The sequence below is a fragment of the Lathyrus oleraceus genome, chromosome 5 (genome assembly GCF_024323335.1).
Source record: "Lathyrus oleraceus cultivar Zhongwan6 chromosome 5, CAAS_Psat_ZW6_1.0, whole genome shotgun sequence".
Lineage (NCBI taxonomy): Eukaryota > Viridiplantae > Streptophyta > Magnoliopsida > Fabales > Fabaceae > Lathyrus > Lathyrus oleraceus.
Genome location: NC_066583.1, coordinates 595,855,643 through 595,866,531, shown reverse-complemented (window position 1 = coordinate 595,866,531; position 10,889 = coordinate 595,855,643). Strand labels below are relative to the sequence as shown.

The 10,889-nt window shown below is 41.9% G+C and overlaps 1 non-coding gene across 1 annotated transcript; it reads left to right on the top strand.

The window, feature by feature from the left end:
* The first annotated feature begins 773 nt into the window (after positions 1-773).
* Positions 774-880, top strand: LOC127088697 (small nucleolar RNA R71). The gene has a single exon (XR_007790523.1). It is a non-coding gene; the product is annotated as a small nucleolar RNA R71 (small nucleolar RNA).
* The last annotated feature ends 10,009 nt before the right edge of the window (positions 881-10,889 follow it).

The following is a 10,889-nucleotide window of genomic DNA, read 5'->3' as shown; positions in this document are numbered from 1 at the left end:
TTCTATCCCTAATTTATTTTATCCCTAAAACCTTAAAAATTTGTCCCTATTTATCGTCCCACCTTAAAATCCTATGGTTTTATCTCATAACCTTATCCCATAAGATTTTATCCTATAAACCCAAGGGTTATATCCCTTATCCCTAATTTTTTTATTATAAACGTGAGTAACTTGGGAATTGAACTCATGACCTCTAGCACCCATAACTCCTTGCCCATGTGCTATCCTCCATTAGACCATTACACTTACTCAAAATAAAGTGGCATTTTCAAATACTTAAATAAAAAATAAATAATTTAAATACTTAGATAACTAAAATATTTTCATAGCAAATAATAACTAACATTTAGCCTATCCTTTTTTTAAAACCTCATAAACTATTAATATATAATTTTATTAAATAATTAACACCCCAATATAATACTTATATTTTTAAATAATATAATCTAATGAGATATACTATTATAATTACTAATCATATTTATTTTTTCTCTAAAAATTATTTTTCATAGTAATAAACCACTTTTTAGTATAATCCTACAAATTATGTTATTTCAAAACGTCTAAATAATATCTCTAAATTAAAGTCAACTCCTAATAAGGACTAAAAAATCAAAATGGTTCCCTTTTAACTTTTTAGCTCCTGAGGTTGACTAGATGATTGGTATGCTCCAGACAAGTTAGCGTTAATTGAAAAATAGAAAGAAGCGGTGATCAAAATTTAGAGTACGACAAAACCATTGTAGGAAGTATGGATAATCAGTCATGGCTCAAGTCCATGATGTGGGCAGAGCCTCAATATATCCTTTTATCTCTCTCAAGCTTCAAAAAGAGATTCGTTATCTCTTTGCCTAAATCTGTTGATTTGACTTTTCAGCATAGCCGTTTTGCTTGGTAGGAAGTATCGTGCTAAGAAAGTTCTCTTCAATTTGTTCCATGTAGTTATGGAGTTAGATGGTAGACATTGAAGCCAAACTCTAACTCTATCTCTCATAGAAAAGGGAAAGAGACGTAATATTATGGCTTCGGGATTGACATCATTAGCTTTCAACGTGTTTACGTACTGCACAAACACTGACAAATGAAGGTTTGGATTTTCTGCAGGGTGACCAGAGATCTGGTTTTGTTGCACAACTTGCAACAATGAAGGTTTTAACTCGAAACTATTTTCCTCGACGACAGAAGGTGCAATGCTCGAGTGTGGCTCTTCTTCGGAAGGAGCATCATAGTCCTTGAGAGGACAATTCTGATTTGACCATAACAGTAGTTGGGATATTATATTCTAAACAAATTTGTCTAACTCAACTTCTTAGAATAAAACATTCAATTTCGTTTATGGGTGATGTTAACTTGTCCTTCGAAGAACGAGTCTCTGGCATGCAACCGACGAAAAAAAGTAAAGAAAAATAGTAGCCTTAGTCTATACTACACAACAAAGGAGTTATGATATTGACTAAATTAGTCCCCGACAATGGAGCCAAAAACTTGATCACGACTTAGTGAGTCTATCAAAATATCTAACTGCAAATGCAATTGTATCGTATAGTTTTAAAAAATATTGAATCCACAGGGACCAATAATCAATCATATCGCTATCTATGTGTGATATGTAAATCTAAGGCTTATGAAAATTTGATTTGGGAGAAATTAATACTAAAGTTAAATTAAAGATTGTAAAATATAGCAGAAAAGAGAGCCAGGAACGTGTGTCCCAGCATACCTCGGGGACTAATAATTTATTGGCGTGTGTTAATAAATTGAATCACTTTTCAGTAGAGAAATATTACTTTAAAAGCCTTTATCTCACATTCTCATTTTATTGACTCTAGCTATACCTCCAGACCAAATGCATGCTCTCGCTAGCCCATTTGCAATCAGAAAATACTTTTTGAAAAACAATAAGTTGTAATTAATCTGAAAGTGCTCTTGCTGTACTTAGGATTAATGCCCAATTTTTACTATCTGGTTCAAGTCTCACACTCTCGTTTTATTGACTCGAAACGTAATGTTTTCACTCTTGTGCAAAACTTTTCAGAATTACAATTAAAAATCAAAACCAGACAAAATGATTTATAAAAGGTTTACGCCAACTTATTACCGAGTCCCATCGGAACGACGATCCTCACATACCTGTCACAACCTGAAAAATGGAATGCGAAAAAAAACAACCGGCGAAGAAAGACAGGAGAGTCGCCACCGCGCGTTATTTATCCCAAAGGAGGGAAAGGAAACGCTCGAAGTAAACCTGGAAAAAGGAAAGGACAAGACAGGGTCTCGCAACCAAATCTTGGGTTCGGGAGTTGATTATGCGAAGGGAAGGTATTAGCACCCCTACGCACCCGTAGTACTCTACGGGATCCAATTTTGTAGTTTTTGTCTAAAGAGTGTGGGTTTATCTAATGTGTTATTTACTAAAAAAAAAAGGGGTCAAAAGAAAATGACTCCCACGGATGTCGCATCCACTGCATATGTATCTCATCTGAATATGAGAATCAGAGTTTTCGTAGCTCGGCTACCTAGGGGTTAAGGGTAATTGTGCTCGCTAAGACATCGCGTCTTTTGCCTACGTATCTCATCTGGAATGAGAATCAGAGCAAGCCGTAGTTCGGCTAACTACGGGGTTATGGATTGGGTTTTGGACGAACGACGTTACTACGCAATCTACCAGATGCTCGACCTTTGGAGACTTACTCGCCTGTAGTTGAAGGAGTTAACGTGTTCTTAGGAGAAGAAAAATCAATGAGTTGGTAGGGCTAGGGATGCCCATGCAAAAAGGCAGTCCTTGACGAAGGAACCGCGCTACCTGTGGGGATACGAACACATACAAAACAAACATGTATAAAGTAAACGTGCCAACAAGGCAATCAGAATTAATCTCCCAAATGGTATCCCACAAGCAAAGTGGAATATCCAGCGAGCTATCCCTGCAAAAGTCATGTGAGCCTTCACAAAAACTCAACAAAAGGGTTAGTGAAACACGATAAGGATTAGGAGAAAACATGCTATGACAAACGTAAGTCAGATTAGAGCAAAACAGAAAAAAGCAAATGTTATTGTCGCGATCGCTACTGTCTCGCCTAGCGAAGGCTTGGTGAAGCGTCGCTGCGTGCTCGCCTAGCGAAGGTGCTAGCGAGCACCTGCGGGTTTTGGATTTTTCATGGATAATAGTGCGATTTCAGAAACCTCAAACCCTGTGGCATACACTTCAGAAATTAAACGATTAAGCATTCAAGGCATAGGTTTCACCCATTCATGCATATGCGAAACCTAACGATATCCACACTTCCAAATTCAAACATAATACATCACACATTTAGAACATTCAAATTGAAGGCGTAAAATAATGGGAATAGGGCAAACCTGATTGGAGAGCTTGATTGAAATTGAGTTGCACCCGTGAGGTTTACAAAACAATCTTTAGGGTTTATGTGAGGCAGAGGTGATTCTGTGCAGTTGAGTTCCCTTCAGGGTTTGGAGGCTGCTCTGAGTTCTCTGTCAGGTAGTCTCTCTAATCTTTTTTGATGAATTCCTGAATGATGGAATTCTGCCTCCGAATTCCTGAATGATGGAATTCTGCCTCCGAATTCCTGAATGATGGAATTCTGCCTCCGAATTCCTGAATGATGGAATTCTGTCTCCGAATTCCTGAAGCCTTGGTATTTATAGACTGAATTTCGTGGCTTGTGTGGGCTTGAACTGAATGCAACCTAGGCCCAAAATTCTGCTGTTATATTTTTAACGCGTGGTCTTCGCCTAGCGAGCATGACAACTCATGAACAAACCTTTGCTCCTTCAAGATTAACGTTTTGACTGACGAATAGACCCCTGTTGGAAGTAACTCAAGTCTTTCCCTTGTGTTGACTGATCATCTAAATAAAACCCACAAAGTGTCCTGGATGATGTTCAAGCTTCTTGGTGCTAATCTCGATTGACATGATGAAATGCAATGTATCTAATGTTAAATGACCTAAAAATGAATGCGTGAATAAGGAGGGAAAATTTTGGGGTGTTACAACTGCCCCTATTCAGTCATCAGCTAACCCGAGTAGGATGAAAGCGAACAACTTATCAGACAAACAGGGTGAGCTGTGATTGAATACCAAAGACAGACCGAAAATTTGCGCTCCGAGAATACCACAAAAATGCTTAAATACACCGCGCTGTTTATTTTTCTTCCGATCCTCTGGCTGAATCTGAATCAGTCTTCTGACTTAATCTGGAGTTTCGATCCTCTGGCTGAATCTATACTCAATTTAGTCCTCTGGTTGGATGTTAATTTTGATCCTCGGGCTGGATACGGTTTCAATCTTCTGGCTAGATCTTCTTCGATCTTCTGGCTAGATCTTCTTCGATCTTCTGGCTAGATCTCCTTTGTTTCGATTCTCTGGCTGAATCTATTTTCTTTGATTCTCTGGCTGAATCTACTTCGATCTTCTGGCTAGATCTGAATTGTTTTGATTCTCTGGCTGAATCTATTTCCGGTCTTCGGGCTAGACCTGACTTCGATCTTCTGGCTAGATCTTCTTCGATCTTCTGGCTAGATCTCCTTTGTTTCGATTCTCTGGCTGAATCTATATTCTTTGTTTCTCTGGCTGAATCTACTTCGATCTTCTGGCTAGATCTGAATTGTTTCGATTCTCTGGCTGAATCTATTTCCGGTCATCGGGCTAGACCTGACTTCGATCTTCTGGCTAGATCTGGATTGATTTGATGATAAATTCCCATCATCAGGATCTCGCATCTGAGGCAAGCGTTGGTTGACTCTCTTTCGAAATCTGCGCCCAATCTTCATGTTAGATATGCAGCTTCGAGAATATCCTACTCTTGGGCTTCGTACATATTATTCAGGCTAGAACATGTTATAACGACTCTTCGATTAGACTTTGTTTTTTAAATACGATCCGTGGGCTGGATCCTCTTGTAGGTTGATTTTCTGTTGAGCTGTCAATCTATTCCTCCAGCTGGCTTGCTGGGGAAATAACGCTCGTAGTCGATTCTCTGGCTGAATCTTCAAAATGACCCTCAGGCTGGATCTCTGGAAAACGATTCTCAGGCTGAATCTTCAAAAATGACCGTCAGGCTGGATCACTGGAACAACGATTCTCAGGCTGAATCTTCAAAAATGACCCTGAGGCTGGATCACTGGAAAACGATTCTCAGGCTGAATCTTCAAAATGACCCTCAGGCTGGATCACTGGAAAACGATTCTCAGGCTGAATCTTCAAAAATGACCCTCAGGCTGGATCACTCACACTTGATCCTCTGGATGGATCTCATGACTCTGGTTGTAAAGTAATTCTTCAGTCTGCTTTGGAGGACCTGTTTATCAGCTTATGTGTATGCTTGATATGATATGCATGCAAATGCAAATGTTATGCATGGTGTAAAAAGAAAAAAAGAAATCTGCTTGGGGAAGCAACTCTGGTAGGGAGCGGATCGCTGTATCAATCCTTGAATGCTCTGTGGGAAACGATCCGTCTGCCGGGACCGGGGAGCCACTGAAAATAAATCGGCCTTTTTTGAAAAGTTGACCTTGTTGGGGAAGTATCAACTATGGAAACTTTGCTTGGCGAGGCTCTGCGAGGAGAGTCTGTGAGGAAAGCACTTCCTGGGGAAATGTCGTAGGAATCGACCTTTGTTGGGGATATGAACTTGCTAATCGTCCTCAGGCTGGGGATTAAAACAAATCTGTTAGAAATAATCTGCTGGGGACGAGATGAACAATGGGAACACCACCCTCTTGTCTGTTGGGTATGCAACTACTCCGCTGTTGCTGGGAAGATACAATCTGGTACTGACAATTCCGCTGCGGATATACAGTCTGGATACTGTCAACTCTACTGGGGATAGGCTTTGCTGAGGATAGACTTTGTCAACCGCTTGGGGATGGGGATTCACGGCTTGGCATCCGGTTCCTGTGACCTGTAACCAAAAAATACACGTATGCCCCGGGGGATTACTCGGTTTGAATTCACCGTCCGGGATTAAGCACATTCAAAGCAATTTTAAATGTTTTCCTATGCAAATCATCTGCAAAAGCCACCATTATATTCAGATGCAATATGTTTCCTCAAGAATTCAGACATCTTTTGCAAACAAACTGATAAATGAAAAATAAAGAGGCTTTTTAACTGAATTATTCGACTTTTGTTGGTTGAAAAATTTGTGCCAGGAATAGGCGAGTACATCAGGAAGCTGATCCCTGGAAAGAGGCGATCGCTATAAATTGAACAAGAGAAACTATCCTAATGGCAATGTGGAAACGGGGTCCCACTGAGTTTCGACTCTGCTATGGCTCGTATGTCCTTAAGACGCTCTGCTCATCTTGCTTTTTGAAGTGGATGGTTAGACGATCTTTAACCTTTGAAGATTGTCGGATTGAATGAAACGGTGATGTAACACGGATGAACTCAGATCGCAGTCATTCGCTTATTCCCTAACTTTTGCGTGGACCGCCCTTTTGGGTTTTCAATCCACCGGGATACCCTTTTTTGCCTGAGCCGCCCTTTCGGGTTTTCGACTCACTGGGTGTACATTTTTTTTATTTTTTATATCCCTAATTTTTTCCCGAACCTCTTTGTTCTTTTTTTTTTGGTTCGTCGAGATGTCCTTTTTTGCCTGGACTCTTCTTTTTAATGTCCAGCGGGTCTATTTTATGCGAAATATTTTTTTAACTGCGTCTGAGTTGACAGGGGATGGGAAGTCTTCGCCATCCATGGTTGTTAGCATCAAAGCTCCGTCAGAGAAAAACTCTTTTAACCACGTATGGACCCTCATAGTTCGGTGTCCATTTGCCCCTGTGATCTGTGTTGGAAGGAAGAATTCTTTTGAGTACCAATTCACCGACTTGATACTCCCGAGGGCGCACTTTCTGATCAAATGCTCTCTTCATCCGTCTCCGATATAGTTGGCCATGGCATATAACTGCTAGTCTCTTTTCCTCAACTAGGCTCAGCTGATTGTATCGAGAACGGACCCATTCTGCTTCGTCCGGCTTTATTGTTGATGCAGGGAAAAGTTATTCTGGCACAAAATGGCATATGAACCCCCTCCGGTGTGATCAACACTGCACCAACTCTGCGACCATTGACGTTGACCGCCCCATCAAACATTATAATCCATTTGGATTCAGGGTCAGGCCCCTCCTCCGGGAGTGGTTCCTCGCAATCTTTCGATTTGAGAAACATGATGTCCTCATCAGGAAAGTCGAACCTCATAGGTTGGTAATCATCAATCGGTTGCTCGGCAAGATAGTCTGACAAGAAACTTCCTTTGATGGATTTTTGTGAAGTGTATTGGATGTCATACTCTGTCAGCATCATTTGCCACCTAGCAACCCTTCCGGTAAACGCCGACTTTTCAAAAATGTACTTGACTTGATCCATCTTTGATATCAATAGAGTCGTGTGAGTCAACATATATTGTCTTGGTCGGCGAGTAGCCCATGCCAAAGCGCAACAAGTTTTCTCGAGCAGTGAGTATCTTTGTTCACAGTCGGTAAACTTTTTGCTAAGGTAGTATATTGCATGCTCTTTTCGACCTGACTCGTCATGCTGACCGAGCACACAACCCATTGACCTTTCTAACACATTCAAGTACATGATCAACGATCTTTTCCTCTCGGCCTGTAGACTGGCCCCGATCTTGATCTCTTTCTTGTCGTCCTCGGTACCAATGTTGACGGTCTCAATCACTTCCTGATAAGGTGTAATAGCTCTGTCCTCCTGTTTTAACAACCTGGCTAACTCCTCAGGCAATTCACAATCTTCCTCAGCCCCTTCTTCGGCTTGATAGATAGGATTGTCGAAGTCATACTTGGCCATAGCAGTGTCGTTAGCAGTGAGATCCGGGTGATCAGTTTTACGAGGTGTTTTTTGGAAAGAAAAACGAAAAAGAAACATGAAAAAGAAACATTGCCGTTTTTGTAAAAGTAAAAATAATTGAAAGAAAGAGAACACAAAATTGTTTGCAAAAGCTGTCCTTTATTGATGATGAAAATAATTGCGAAATGTAACTAAATGGATGGCCCTACAGATGAGTCATTACACCTTGGTCAAAGTGTAAGACTTTATTATGCATGTGATAAAAGGAAAACAATAAAAATTACTCCTTCAGTAGAGTAAACCGGACGACTTTTTCAGACGACCAATTGTCGAGCTTTTCTCCTGGGACACACGGGCGAATCCATCTATCTAAGTCACAGTCACTGTCAGCCTTGTCTTTATCTGCAGCATTGACGGTGTGGGGAGAAACCAAACCCCCGCTGGAGAAAGTACCAGCTTCATTCTTCTGAGACCCCGGAGTATACCCCAATCCAAACTTGTCTTCTTTTATGATTGGCTCCACAAATTTGCCCCAGCCTTGGGCATTACCAGCCTTAACCACTTCAACAGCTTGCTTGTATGAAGAGATAGAAGTCCCGAACTTCTCAGACTCAGGTGAAAAGACAGCTTCGAGCACGACCTCACTGATGTTTATAGTTTCGAAGCCCTGACACATCATCTCATGCATCTCGCCATCCATCTCCACATACTTAAACGTAGACAGGTGGCTAACAAAAATATCTTCTTCACCACAGACAGTGACGATCTGACCTTCTAGTCCATATTTGAGCTTCTGGTGGAGAGTAGAAGTAACAACACCGGCAGCGTGAATCTAGGGCCGACCTAGCAAACAGCTATAGGCAGGCTAGATATCCATCACATAAAAGGTACTTTTGAATACCTGCGGTCCAATCTTAATTGGCAACTCAACTTCGCCACAGACAGCTCGCTTAGAGCCATCAAAAGCCCTCACAACCAAATTACTCGGCCTCAGGGTGGCGTCATCGCAATCTAACTTCATCAAGGCTTTCTTTGGAAGAACATTCAGAGAAGAGCTTGTATCAACCAAAACATGGGAAAGCACCGTCCCTTTGCATTCCATTGTGATATGCAAGGCTTTGTTGTGATTCCTGCCCTCAGACGTCAGGTCATAATCGGTGAAACCTAGAGCATGGCTAGTGTGTACATTTGAAACTACCGACTCCATCTGGTTAACAATTATCTCTGGTGGAACATAGGCCATATTCAGTACTTTCAACAAGGCTGCTCTGTGAGCCCCAGAGCACATCAATAGTGAGAGAATGGAGATCTTTGAGGGTGTCTGATTTAGCTGGTCGACTACCTTATAGTCACTTTTCTTGATAATCCTCATAAACTCATCCACTTCCTTCTCGAATGCGGTCTTAGGAGGAGCTTCCTCAGTAGTAACCTCTTCGGTGGCTACCTGTTTTCCTTTAGCCTTGGCAGCTGCCTCAACTTTAGTATTCGTGCACAATGTCGATGGTGCAAATAGGCGTCCACTGCGGGTGAAGCCACCAACTCCTCCAACATTGTCTACAACGGAGCTACCAATGTCAAAGTCTTCTTCATTAACTTTCCGCCCCTAGAAGTAGATATCAGCCCCATAGTGCCACGGGATAGCACTGTCTTTCTCATACGGAACAGGTCCTGGTACCGTGATGGTGACCGGACTAACCAAAGCCGATTGAGGGCTGTCAAAGTGAAATATAACTGGTGCTAGACTTTCGATGTTCACCGTTGCTGGTTCTGTACTTTCTGGGAAATATATTGTTGTCGGAGCGGGTCTCTCGGGAACATATATTTCTTCAGGAGTGAAATAAAACGTCACTGTCGACACATCATTCTTCACTGGACGGGTCTGATCGAACTGAAGACAACCTTCATCTATCAGTTGCTGAACACCCCTTCTCAAACTGTCACATCCGTTCTCGGCAGCTTGACAATTTTCGCACTCTTCCCCACAGCCCAGGAAAATCTGTCCTTTCAAAAGTCGGTCTTTAACTACCGATAGCGAAGTCTTCACTTTAGCCACATCAGAAACCAAATTCAAAGTTTCGCCACTATCAACAACATTAATCCTCTGCCCGCCGTGAGCTGGCATTGGGTTTTGGATAACATTAGGCACCGGAGAAAAATTGATGGCCTGGGCATCTCTCAAATCTTGTACCTTTAGCTGGAGAGCCTTGCAATTATCTGTAGTATGGCCAGGTGCATTGGAGTGAAAAGAACATCTGGCGTTGACATCATAACCTCTAGGCAGATTGTTGGGATCGACCGGTGGGGCCAGAGTTCTCAACGTAACCAGACTCATGTCAATCAGCTTGGGAAGTAATGCAGAATAAGGCATTGGGATTGGCTCAATGACCCGATACGCCTGCCTTGGACATTGTTGATAGTGTCTTTGTTGACCCGGATTACCTCCTTGTTGTTGATTGTTGTACCTGGGTTGCTGTTGCGGATGATACTGCGGTTGAGGAACAGGTGTTGGAATAGTGACTGCGGCCACTTGATCTTGATAATAATTAGGGCGTCCTCTGCCCCTGCCTCTGCCAGCATATACAACGCTCGTCTCACCTTCTCTTCTTCGCTGATCGTTACCAGCAAACGGTTTCTTGGGAACTGATGAGTTGGAAGCATTGTTGTCTTAAATTCGGCCCATCTTCAACATACTCTCGATTCTTTCTCCAGCAATCACTATCTCTGCAAAGCTGATTGACGGGCAAGCAGCCAATCTCTCGATATAATTGCCTTGAAGCGTGTTCATGAACATGTCCGCCATCTCCCTTTCAGACATAGGGGGTTGGACGGATGCAGCAATCTGTCTCCAACGCTGAGCATATTCTCTAAAGGTCTCCTTGGCAGTCTGAGACATTCCTTGCAACAAGGTCCGATTTGGAGCCATGTCCAAGTTGTATTGATATTGCTTGACAAAAGCCTCTGCCAAGTCTTTCCAGCTCTTGATAGTAGTACGAGACAAATGAGAATACCATTCACGAGAAGCTCCAGTTAAATTGTCTTCAAAATAGTACATCCACAGCTTTTCAT